The following is a 13,457-nucleotide window of genomic DNA, read 5'->3' on the forward strand; positions in this document are numbered from 1 at the left end:
AATTTACATTCATATTTGCAACATACATTATTGATGATTAATCCTTATGATTTTGATGAAGTGTGTTTTCAAGCCATACGGTGGCAAACCATTCAAGTGTTCACCACAATCATCCAAAGAGTTGGAAATCAAGGATTCCAATGACAGTAAGGGGAAGAACAATTCGAAGAGAAAGAAATGAGCGACATCTTAGAAGGAAATACCTACTTGTACCCATTGCGAGAGAATCAGTCGTGATGAATCTAGATGTTGGAAACTTCATCCTGAACTTAAGCAAAAGAAGTTCCTTAAGGAGAAGGATGAAAAGAAAGCAAATGCAACAATCCAACAAGATCTAGGCTCCAATTCACGTGATGAAAGGAGGATAACTGCCATAGTTTCGACAAGTAAAACTTCTCACACTGGTTTAATTTCTAATACTACTGCATCTTCATCAAACACAAATCCTTCAAATGAGGATGAATGAGTTGAAATATTTCAAAGAAGGATAACTTTTAAGCACACAAAGATAGATACAATGTTTGACAGTAGATCACAGGAAAATTTAATATATGAATATTTAGTTATCAATTTCAGTTTAGAGACACTGAACCATCCAAAACCTTACCCATTAATTGACCTGCTCAGATTCAATTCTAATAAAGCAAACATCCATCTTGAAAGCAGACCCGGAGATGTAGTCCATCAGGGACAAACTTTGTAATCAACCTTGTTGTCTGGTATCGTTGTGTTTTTACTGCTTATTACTTTTGTTTACATGTTTCTTATGTTTTAATTATGTCATCAATTCATTCCTTTTCAATCGATTGTCATGGTTAAAGCACTTTAAGTTAACATTCAGTTCATTGCTGACATTAATAAATTCTTCTTCAATTTAACATATGATCATTTCAGATCATATAATTTGGTATCACAACATGTTGCATTTGTATAATTTTGCTAGTGAATGTTAACGAGGTCTAGGTTGCAACATGGAGAAGGAACCCTCGAGGAGATTGATCCAGAGGTTGGAAATCAAAAAGTCACTCATAAACCAACCATGGCAAGATCTAATGCAGGTGATACTCTTGAAACTAAGATGAGTGAAGAACAATTTCAAAAATCATTCTTGAGTATGCAGCAGATGTTGGGAGAACTTTGTGAAGATAAGAAGGAAAGAGATGCAACTTCTTCTTCAAATACATCGAAGAAGGGAAAAGGTAAAGGAAATGCTGATAAACCTCCATCATCTCCATCGTATTCTTCTTCTTCTTCTTCTTCTTCTTCTTCTTCTAGTTCAGAATCTAAAACAGAAAAGAAACCTAAGAAATCATCTATTTTGAAACTTGAAGTAAAATTTGAGTTACCTATTTATGATGGCGAAATGAATTTTGAAAAGTTAGATAAATGGATTAAGGAGTTACAAGCGTAATGTCGTATTCACAACATTTCTCACGTTAAAACCAAAATTCAGTTAGTTACACTTAGAATGGGGGGAACAACTTTAATCTTATGGGAAAGTAAAACTAAAATAGATGTAAAGCGGAAAGGTAAAGTCATCTCTTCATGGTCTAAGTTTTTAAAAGCTCTTAGGAAACAATTCTATCCTTTAGGATACATGTATCAAGATGTTATTGATTGGAAGCACTTGCGGTAAGGTAAAGGGTAGAGTGTTCACGAGTTCACTCATGAGTTCAGAATGAAATCATTGGCGCTTGGTATTTAATTGTATAAATGTGAAACTTTATTAAAATACATCGGCAGTTTACATTCATATTTGTAGTATACATTATTGATGTTTAATCATGATGATTTTGATGAAGTGTGTGTTCAAGCCATACATATTGAATGAGGTGGCAAACAATTCAAGTTTTCACCACAATCATCCAAAGAGTTGGAAATCAAGGATTCCAATGACAGTAAGGGGAAGAACAATTTGAAGAGAAAAAAATCAGCGACGGCTTGGAAGGAAAGACCTACTTGCACCCATTGTGAGAGAATCAGTCATGATGAATTTAGATGTTGGAAACTTCATCCCAAACTTGAGCCAAAGAAGTTGCTTAAGGATAAGGATGAAAAGAAAGCAAATGCAACAATCCAACAATATGTAGGCTCCAATTTAGGTGATGAAAGGAGGATAACTGCCATAGTTTCGACAGGTAAAACTTCTCGCACTCGTTCAATTTCTAATACTACTGCATCTTCGTCAAACACAAATCCTTCAAATGAGGATAAAAGAGTTCAAATATTTCAGAGAAGGATAACTTCTAAGCACATAAAGATTGATACAATGTTTGACAGTGGATCACACGCAATTAATATCTGAATATTTAGTTAAGAACTTGGGTTTGGAGACATTAAATCATCTAATACCTTACCCATTAGGTTGGCTAAATAAATCAACTCAAATAAATGTCACAAAGCAGTGTTGGTTAATATTTTCCATTACAGCTAATTACATTGATGAAGTGGAATTATATGTGGTTCTAGTAGACATACATGGAGTTGTCCTAGGAATTCCTTATCTTTATGATCGTAATGCAGTGTTTTATAGGAGAAATAATAAATATCGCCAGAAGAAAGATAGGGTAGAATTTATTGTCACGACACATCAATGTAAAACTCACTTGAATTTAGTTGTTGCTAATGAGATGAAGTGATTAATAAGTTCAAATAAGAGATTTGTACACACGTGTGTAAAAGAACAACATAAGGATGTAAGGGATACTTGTTCAAGTTGTGAGTCTCTGTTTAAAGATAATTTGGTCAAGAAGGTAGAAACTTTTCTAGTTCTATTTAAAGAACCCAAACATCCTTTTCATAAGTAGGGAATACAACATGAGTTACAGTTGATGTCTAAATCTCCTCTTCCTAATGTCAGAATGTATCATTTCAGTCCATGTTTGGGAGCTATAAGTTACAGGGATACACGTCAATATTGAGGAAAGTTGGTTTTACGTTTCTCTTGTATTGTATCACCATTTCATGTTTCAAACAATTTTGAAGCCTATTTTCAAGTGGAGAGGAATCCTATTTGTTTTCAAGTCAAATCATTTTCTAAAGAAATGTCAAAGTATCTGGTACATCTAAGGGAAACTTACGCATTTAGGGAAACTGTTAATCAATGGAGACATCATTTAATGGATGAGGAAACAATGATTCAATCAAATCAATAGCCAATTCAATACTTTCAAATTCAAACTAAGTTGTATTAGTTTTCACACTACAGTTTGAAGGGCTTATTGCAACAAGTTCACTTAGTAATCAGGAATCAAGAAAGTATATCAAGTCAAGTAGCTGGTATGATGTCAAGAATGTCTTTGAATTTTTCTGTTACTCCGCAAAATAGATTGTTAGTACATGTCAAAACTGTTAAACAATATCTAGTAGATACTGTTTTCAAGGATGTTTGTGAATCAGTAATTCATGGTACTTCATGGAAAGAAGTAAATTGCCATGTTCATAATAGGTTGTTTAACCATCTTTGCAAGTTGTGCATACTGTAGATGGATGAAATAGTTCACAAACTCAAAATGCACAATGATCAACATCATGAGGGTAATCACTTTCAGGTTGTTGACTGAATGTGTTGGTACATCATCAAGGTAAGGTGGAGAGAGAGGGAGCTCTACCCTCACCTGCTAACTGTCTAGTCAAACTTTTGTGGTCCAAAAGCTTTCAAGTGGAGAGGATTTATGAAGGATGATCTTGTTAGTACAACATGAGCGCAGTCTTCATTGGTTCAAAGTCGAAGTGTTGTTCAAATGATCATGATCGATGAGGTCTTGAGCTTTATCAATTGCACCAATGTTCGTTGTCAACATTCAGTGTCTAATATATTCACCTTCACCGGTGATTTCAATGGTTGATATAGTTTTCATGGTGTTCAAAGGATATGGTTTTGTACCTTGTTGTCGACATGTGTTGTCATCAGTTCCTCCAGTTTTTGGTTGTTGACATGTGTTTGTCATCATGTGATGTTGACACATGTCACTTTGTGATGAAGAGGTGTGCATGGGTTTTATTATGAAAATTAAAGTGATGTAATACACAAACCTAATTCCCAAATCCTAATACACTTAAACCCTAACCTATTCCTAATCCACGAAATAAAATGCATTAACCCTAAGTTGAAAAACCCATTTGGGTCATGTAATAAACATTACATCACATAAACCATTGCAAGACCACATAAAAAATTTGTTGGGTGTGGAGCATGATTATTTGGAGGTCTTTGTTTCAGCTGGATGTATACCCTAGGAAGTTTGTACACCCCTCCACGCGAGGGGGTGTGGGTGGGAGTTGTCTACCCTAGGGGGGGTTGCGGGGGATGATCCTCCCTAGCTCGGGGGTTCAAGGGCCAGCGATACCTCGACGGAGGTTTTTGGGGCAGTGCCCTGGGAACTAAAAACAGATGTAAACTTTCCTTTTAAAAGTATAGTAACTTCTAGTCAATCTGGGCCGTTCATTAGGCAGATGATCTCACGGTAGAAATTATGTTTAGTTTAGGGTTTTTTTCCCTAGAAGGAAACCCCTCTCTTTTTATGAGGCCATTGTATTGAGGCTGTGTAATAGATGTGTATTCTCCAAGCAAGAAAGAGAGAGGTGAGACTGTGAGAGAAAACATAGGATATTACAGCAGATCTACTGTAGGTTCTCTCTCTTCATTTTGCTGGATAATAGAAAGGAAGGACTCGCTGTTTGAGTGGACATAGCCCAAACTTGGTGAACGACGTATATCTGTGTCTCTCTAGTTTTATGTGTTTTCTGTGTTTATATTTATGCAATATTCTATGTTTTCCATTGCTCTGTAATATATAATTTTATAACAAGACTACAATGCATTACAAATGCCCCTAACCACTGGCCTAACCATGTGGGGAGCCAACTGTGAGATCGAGCCAAGTGAGTGGACACAGATTAACCATCGGGGTTAACTGTATCAAATCCTGAGCGCATGGGGATTTATAACTAAACATTGTCATGTGAGAAATGTGCAGTTAACGGTTGCAGTTGAGGAAGTTCAAACCATAGTGGATCAGTGGTAATTATAGCATGTGAACAGAGTTTAGCCGCACATTCAGACTAACTGTAGCCGTTAACAACGCGGGGAGTGGAACTGTCAACGGAGGTTGTCACATGTTGTGGGAAGACTGTGCCAGTAGCAGAAATTGTCAGTGATCATCCGTTGGGTGGAAACATGTGGTTAGACCATGGGTTTTCACATGGTATTCGTCACCTTTTTCCGCTCGGTTAGCAAACTGCCAACAAATTTTCACTTATCCAAAGTGTTGTTTTAGGTTTTTATTGTTCAGTTTGGTTTAAAATAATGCCACCACCTTGTGACTAGGCCTAAGGTGTCCCTAATGGTTAGACCGAGTTCATTCATGCCTAAAATTAGCAATGGAGAGCTTGAATGAACCCAAAAAATACTATAAATTCACCTTTTGGTCATGAAGAAGGGCATTAGAGTGGTTTTGGGGCTTAGTGTGCAGATTTTGGAGGTTATAGGTAATTTTGATTTCAATGTAACACGAGCATTCAAAGTCAGAATTGGGAACTGGGATAGGAGTTGGAAAGCTAATTCAGACATATTTCTTGTGAAAGTGACTAGAAGCACCTACATGTACATTAGTGTGGTTAATTTTCTATGTAATCGACCTCCTCATATTCAATCCTAATAAAGTGGACGCCCATCTTGAAAGCAGACCTCGAGAAGTAGTCCATTAGGGATGAGCGCCATAATCAGTATTGTTGTCTGGTATCATTGTGTTTTTTCTTCTTATTACTTTGGTTTATATGTTTCTTATACTTTAATTATGTCGTCAATTCATCCCTTTTCAACTGATTCTCACGGTTAAAGCACTTTAAGTTAACATTCAGGTCACTGTTAGCATTAATCAATTCAACTTCAGTTTAACATATGATCATTTCAGATCAATCATGCTACTTTAGTTTTGGGAAAGACAACTACATCCACAACTATATTTCATATCTTAGATGTTTGTACTGGATATGTTTTAAATGTTAGAAAGGCATCCATGAAAAAGAAAATGCATCATTTTCTACAAAATTCATATGAAGTGACATATTTAACGTGTAATGTTTTTTTGCTTTTACTACATTGTTGAACTTGTTAATCTCCCCATGAATATCTAGCATCAAATACTAAGGTGTTACTCAAAATCTCGAAAATATTTGTTCATGATGTGATAATGCCTCTGAATGTCACCTCGCCAGTGAGGGCTCCAAAAGGCAGAAATATACCACATGTTCTACCATCCCTCAAATATGAAGGCATAAATCTTCCATATGTATGACCACGACTCTAATATTTCGCAATTCCTTGAAAGATGATCCCCAATGAAGATATATATGTCAAAAGTTGCAACCAATGCTTCCAAGTTGAATTATCCACAAGCAATTGCTTAAAAATTTATTAATTAATAATACAAGTCTTCATGCATAAGAGTGGTATTAGTGGGCATGACTAATTCTCTTGAAAACTTATAAGATTGCTATGTCATTTTATTTCTGGTCATTGATAGACTGTGGAGATAACATAAAAATCATTTCCATCTTTTTGACACCAACTTGCATCCATCAAAGTTTTACCAAAGTAGTTGGGGTATTATTACTCATTGACTGTGGAAACACAATAAAAGACTTAGTCGTTCCTTTTTCAAATAGTTCTTATTTTCCCTCTCACAATTATGATGACAATATAATAGAGATTTATAAGCTTTATAAATCAACATAAGAAATTCTAACGAGCTACACTTAAACTGTAGTTGCAAAAACTCTCTTGGAAAATTTCGAAAGAATTCAATTAGAATAAAACAATTTGAACTTACATTCACTAACAAAAAAAACACCCTATTGCTCAAAAGGCAAATGCTAGAACTAAATTTACCAAAATAAAGTTACCATACATGGTCACTAGACCTTCTAAATGTTTATTTGAGTTGTAAGTCTTTTGGTATAATACAAATCGCTTAAGAGAAATCCTCACTTGCGGAAACCTAAAAAAACATATTATTTGTTTATATGCGTGAGAGAAATATGTTTTCCGAGACATCATACAAGATTGTAGGTATCCTTCTTGTGTGCACATATTTCAAAATCATAATTTGAATAGGTTAAAACCTAAAACTACAAACCTGAAAAAAAAAATATCACCTTTGTAAAGACCTCGCAGTAATAACCTTTCAAGTTTCAATGACATGAGAATGCAATATGATATTGTGGCGTTCTTTAGAAATGGAAAATTAAGTTCAAATATGCATCTCCCGCCAAACAAATTAATAGAGTACACATTAAAGGATCCAAAATTTACTCTTGCTTGCTTTCATCTCCCATAACAAAGTTACTTGTGAACGAACAGTCTATTGCTTATGACAGCTTTAAAATATTACAAAGCGAATACTCTTTAAATTCTGGAAAAAAACTGCTAGCAAACCAAGGTAGACTATTGAACAGTTTGTGTTTTCATTGATGTGAAAGTCACGAAGCATTGTTGCACACATGTTATCATTGATGTGAAAGTCATGAACCATTGTTGCACACATGTTGTTATTGATGTCAATTTTAGTAGTTTCACTAATGTCGAAGGAAGAACAACAAATTAAATTGAAGAGGTGAAAAAGAATCAAGCAGAACAATAGACTCGACAACAAAGGTTGAATAGGTTGGATAAGAAAGCAGTTCAAGCACATGTCGATGACGCAATAGAAGGCCAAATAGCCTGGTCGAGAAAGCAATTCAAAGGAAAGGAAGGCAAGCCAAGAAGGCTGAGAAGGCCAAATATTGAGGAGGCAGAGGAAGCCAAAAATGCTAAGAAGGACGAGAAGGAGGTAGCCCCAATGATCGCTCTTGGTCATAGAGGTCCAATAGGCCAACTCCCAAGGGCTAAGACCCTTTTGGACTTGAAGAGTATTGGCATTGTTAGAAGACAAAAATATGCATCAAATTCCTAATATGATATGGAGATATGTGTTGAGATTTCTAAGTCTAACACAATAGAAATCCCTACTGCATTATCTGGTTTAATTTGTCTGACAAGTTATTTATAAATATAAATACCAAAATAAACACAAATGAAGCCTTAAATCACATACATATCAACACTGAAACAACTCAGAAAAACACACAAGGGACACTATTACCTTTGGACAATCATCCACGGAAAAACCCAATGTGGGAAAACCGGTGTAGCAGATATGAGGGTTTTATTATTATGCAGTTTCTAAATACAACTAATGTTCCAGAAATGGATCACCCAATAGAGAATTCCCTCGACAGTAGTACCTCTCCTTGGAGACAGATATTCTGACTGGTCAATCCCCTGATGAATGATCCCACAACAATTATGATAACTTCCATTTCTCTGCATCACTCTCACAACGACTCTGTCACCCTCTCAACTCACCAGCACTCACTCCGCCCCATGAAAATCTCCCAGTGCTCCCTCTTTGCCCTGTGTTAGCGATGCTAGCCTCTGCATAGCTACTGAAGCCTCTTCATCAGCCCCTTGGCTCTCTGCATCGGCTCTTAGACCCTCTATGTCACCCATGTTTGTCTCTTCAGCCTCCATGTAGATCCTAGTTGCCTCTGCATCAGCCTCTCTATGCTCTGCATTGTCTCTCTGGTACTATCTCTGCCTTTCTAGTATGTATTCTTTGCCTTCTATAGAATTTCCCCTCACTGCAATAGATCACTAGCTCGATTCTCTCAGCAAAACCCCACTCCAAAAAATTGAACTCATTGATCAAAATGTTTTATCTCCAACTGACCCTCAAGCCTCCTCTTATACTTTTCGTGTTGAGTCTTTAACGACCAAAATTAAGTCCCTAATCGACAACTAAGATTATATTTGGCTTGATCCATGTCATTTAGAACATTCTCACCTAGTTTTATATTAATACCCATTAATATTTTACTTTTCCTAAGTTTATAATTAGGAACCCCATCAAAAAATATTAATTATTTTAATATATCTCCAACTGGGTGGATTTTCTCCAAACCATTTCTTGGTCTTGGATATCTTATGTGCCTTAGCCTCTCCACCAATTTTCATGGCTAGATAGCATCTGATTCTACCACAAATCAACACTCCCTCTTAGCGAGGAATGTGCTCTAGTAATGTTTCACCATGGAACCATCACATTGATCCTCCGCATAAGTACCTGTGCTGATGCTTGGCCTATTGCCTCACATCATCTGCACTGATGCTTCTTGTACTATTGCCCATGACACTACCATTGCCACTGCTACATCTGTATTGTAGCTCCCTCTCAATATGTTGCCCATGTTGTCTTTATCACTACCACTACTAATTGTTGCACTGCAACTTAGTTACTGAGAAGTAGCTAACTGGCTTCTCCCAAATAGCGACATCCAAGTCAGTTTGGAAGCCATGTGAAACTGAAGCTACCTCTGCTGCTATATTGTGCTCTCTTTGGTGCTATTATGCTATTGCATACAACTCTGTACCTTTCGCATTGTTGCACCCTCCACTGCTACCTCATATTTATGAACCCATTCAATGCCTTGCTGCTCTGCTACACTTTTCTCTACCCAACATCTATAATTCTACTATTGTCATCAAGGGCTCCCATATCCAGATATGATACAAGAGTTTGGGCACCTCGAGGATTTTTCACCTAGTATGTAGTCCTCCTCACTACAACTTGATGCCTCCCGACCTCTTCGCTAGAGGTGCATGAGCACTCATATCACAGCCATCATGAGTCTCGACCTCTTTCTCTGCCTTAATTGGAGATGCCTTAGAGTCAGAAGCCTCCCCCTTGTTTTTATTCCTTGGACACTAGGATGCATAATGTCCCAACTCACCACAATGAAATCACTTCACCTTGGAGATGTCCTTCTTCCTCATCCCTTGTTGTCCCGAAGATGTTGTAGCTGCATGCTCCTCCTCCTCTTTCTTGATTCAGCTTCCCTTGCCACTTCTCCCTACCTTGGTCAACCTCTTGATCTGTTCTTGACAAAGAGCCACCCACATCTCCTCCCATCCTGGAAGAGTAGCACTACCCAAAATACTTTGTACAAATGTCTCACACTTCTCGGAGACTACATTCAAGGTGGTCCTCACCATGAACTCTGAATCCGATGTAGACCCTATGGAAGTTAGTTGGTCATGAATCTCCTGCAGTCTAAGGAAGAACGAATCTATCTTCTCTCTCTTCTGCATTTAATACAACCACAACTAGTTCTCCAATAGAATCTTTCACTACACGAATGTTCCCTGATATAACGTCATCAAAGTATCTCACATCCCCTTTGTTGTGTTTTTTCAGCAATATGTGGTATGGCATGATCTTTAACCCCATCTAGGATCATGCACTTTTCCCTCACCATTTCATCCTCATACTTCTCATTCTCATCTGGGTCGACTGGGATAACCAAAGTTCTCAATGAAAAGTCCTTGATATGATGTCAATCCAGGACTACCACGATCCTGGCCTTCTAGATGACAAACTTGGAAGTCTTGTCTAGCCTGTCCTGATCGCTCAATCCGTTCACTACCATTTAAGCTCCTCTTCTAGAATCCCTCTGAGTTTCAACTCCCCTAACGGAAATGTCCCTCTAAGTCCTAATTTCCTTGCTAGAAATCATCTTGCCAAATGTCGAACTACTCCCCTCCAATGCTCCTTACAACTGCAACTCAGATTTAGATTTATTGGCTAGAAATCCGTCAAGTTAGCGACTCCCTCTACCTTATTTCTGTCCCCTTAGGTATTTTTCTACACTAACAGAAACAACACCCCACCAACTTCTTAATCACAATATGCACACAGCTTTCCAAGCCCCAATAACTAAAGAAATTGAGCCTTTCAAGCTCTGTGCAATCCTGACAATGGCAGATTCTACTCCCCTAGCCACAGTGTTGATCCCTCCTAGCTAAGAAAGATGATAGGAAACTGTATAGGTTTGATCTTCCCTTCTCTGCCTCTGTGCCGACCTTCCTCCTAGCTCGAATTGAGGATGTAGGCTCTGTGTCACTTCTTTTGTTGCTTCTTATGCTCTCGAACAACATTATCTCTTGAGACAGCTGTTATTGCTGTAAATTCTCTAGATTACTATTCGTGCCTTCATTTCTCTTGTTATCTACAATGATCTGATACCATGTTGAGATTTCTAATCCTGAAATAATAGAAATCACTACTGCATTATCTAGATTAGTTTATCCTACTTGTTTATTCCATTAACAAGTTATTTATAAATATAAATATTGAAATAAACACAAATGCATCCTTAACTCATATACATATCAACAACTGAAATAACTGAGACAAACACACAAGGGACATCAGTATTTTTGGACAATCGTCCCTGGAAAAACCTGATGTAGGAAAACTGATGCAGTAGATATGAGGGTTTTATTATTATGCAGGTTTTGAATACAACTAGGGTGCCTGAAATGGCTCACACAGTAAAGAATTCCCTTGGTAGTAGTACCTCTCCTTGAAGAGATATTTCGCTGATCAATCACCGGATGAATGATCCCATAATAGATATGACAGCTTCCACTTCTCTGTGTCACTCTAATAGGGACTACATCACCCTCTCAGCTCACAAACACTCACTCTGCCCCATGAAAATCTCTCAGTGCTACCTCTTGGCCATACGTCAACTCTGCTAGCCTTTACATCAGCCTCTTGGCTCTCTGCGTGAACTCTTAGACCCTCTGTGTCACCCACACTAGAATCTTCAGCCTCTGCGTAGCTCTCAACTACCTCTATGTCAGCCTCTCTAGGCTATTTGCTGTCTCTCTGGTACTATCCTTGCCTCTCTCCTATGTATTCTTGACCTTCTGCCAAACTACCCCTTGTTGCAAAAAATCACTAGCTCGATTCTCTCAGCAAAACCTTGATCCAAAAAATCGAAGTTGTTGGGTGTGGAGCATGATTATTTATAGGTCTTTCTTTCAGCTGGATGTATACCCTAGGAAGTTTGTACACCCCTCCACGCAGGGGGGGTGTTGTACAGGGGGGACTTGTCCCCCCCCGCGAGGATTCGGGGGTGTTATAGACATATTTGGGCACTGCAACCCCAATCACATATGTCCATAAACCAAGGGCTTCTAAGTCCCTAACAGTGTTGTTTCATACCCTAAAGGAGCAAGGTCAGGTGATTACATCATCTTTGAGAAGTTTTCCATGAAAAACTACTCAAAACTGGTCAAAGCAAGACTATACAGACTGCCCAATGCTAAAGGTGTGATGCATCTCACCTCCTACATGCAAAAAGTGCGATGCATATTGGAAAGCACTTATATAGGGTGCGATGAGCAAGAGCAGACAAATGGCACAAGCACTTTGCTAGGTGGAAACCCAGAGAATCTTCTAGAAACTGCTCATTTGACACTTGCCTCTCTTAGTTCGCCTAGGGATGAGTAAGAGATCTAAAATCTCCATGTGGAACTAAGAACTATCATAGAGATGACATTAATCAAAATCTCAGAAGCTGACTCACCCCCCTGCAAATATCTATAAATGGATCCCTCATCCAAGAGATCCAGAGGTTGGTAATTTGCAAAGAGGTGCTACTAGTTTCTCTTTGAAGACATTGTTGGGTGATCTTGCTTTGTGTGAGGTGAAGAGGGCTTTCAAGCTAGGAGGATGGCATTGGGTCAAACTAGGTGGTTGTAATCCTCTCTTCTATGACTTTTACTAATAAAGCTATTTGAGTTTTCCTCCATATTCTTGTGTATCTTTGAATACTGTGTTTGTTATATGCATTTATATGGTCAATATATATCTGATCCTATATTGTTTACAGTGAAAGATCTCTATACTTTGATGGTATTATGCTGCTGTGAATCTACAGGTACTCTTTGAAGCTAGACAAGTAAGGAAGTAGTGGCGAGATTCTATCAAAGGGGAAAGGAAACAAGCAAGGAACCAAGTGGAAGACTAAGGTTGGTACTCTCTGCTTCTTTCTCATCTCTCTCTCATAAAGGAAAAAGCAAGTAACTTTAATCTATTTGTTTGTAAGATAGCTACCCGTCTTAGTGGGACTAGCAGCTCTGCGTAGACACTAGATTTCTTGGTAACAAAATGGCGACTCCACTGGGGAGCGATTAGTTTGATTGCTTGTCTCTATTTGTTTGATTCATAAACCACAGACGGAGCATGAAGTCAAGCCAGCTAACCTTCGAACTGTATTTGCTATGCAAGTGAAAAGTAGATCAATGCTTCTTCAGTCAATCTCTGAGCTTGTTTATGAACTGAACAATTGACTTGCAAACATCCTAAGTGCCCTAGAGGTAGCTTGAGTAACCTCATTAGATCAGCCCTATACTTTGTAGTTACTGAATATCATTTGCTTGGCCTAATCCCTGGACTAAACTGCAAACTGTGACCAAAATCCAAGTTAAAGTCTCATCCCTGGACCATCGCACCGTGTCTTCTTGGCAATCTGGATGCATCACACCTCCCGTGTGCAGTAGGTGGGAT

Source organism: Pinus tabuliformis, chromosome 6, assembly GCF_031772625.1.
Source record: "Pinus tabuliformis cultivar Carrire ecotype Pingquan chromosome 6, CPIR1, whole genome shotgun sequence".
Classification (NCBI taxonomy): domain Eukaryota; kingdom Viridiplantae; phylum Streptophyta; class Pinopsida; order Pinales; family Pinaceae; genus Pinus; species Pinus tabuliformis.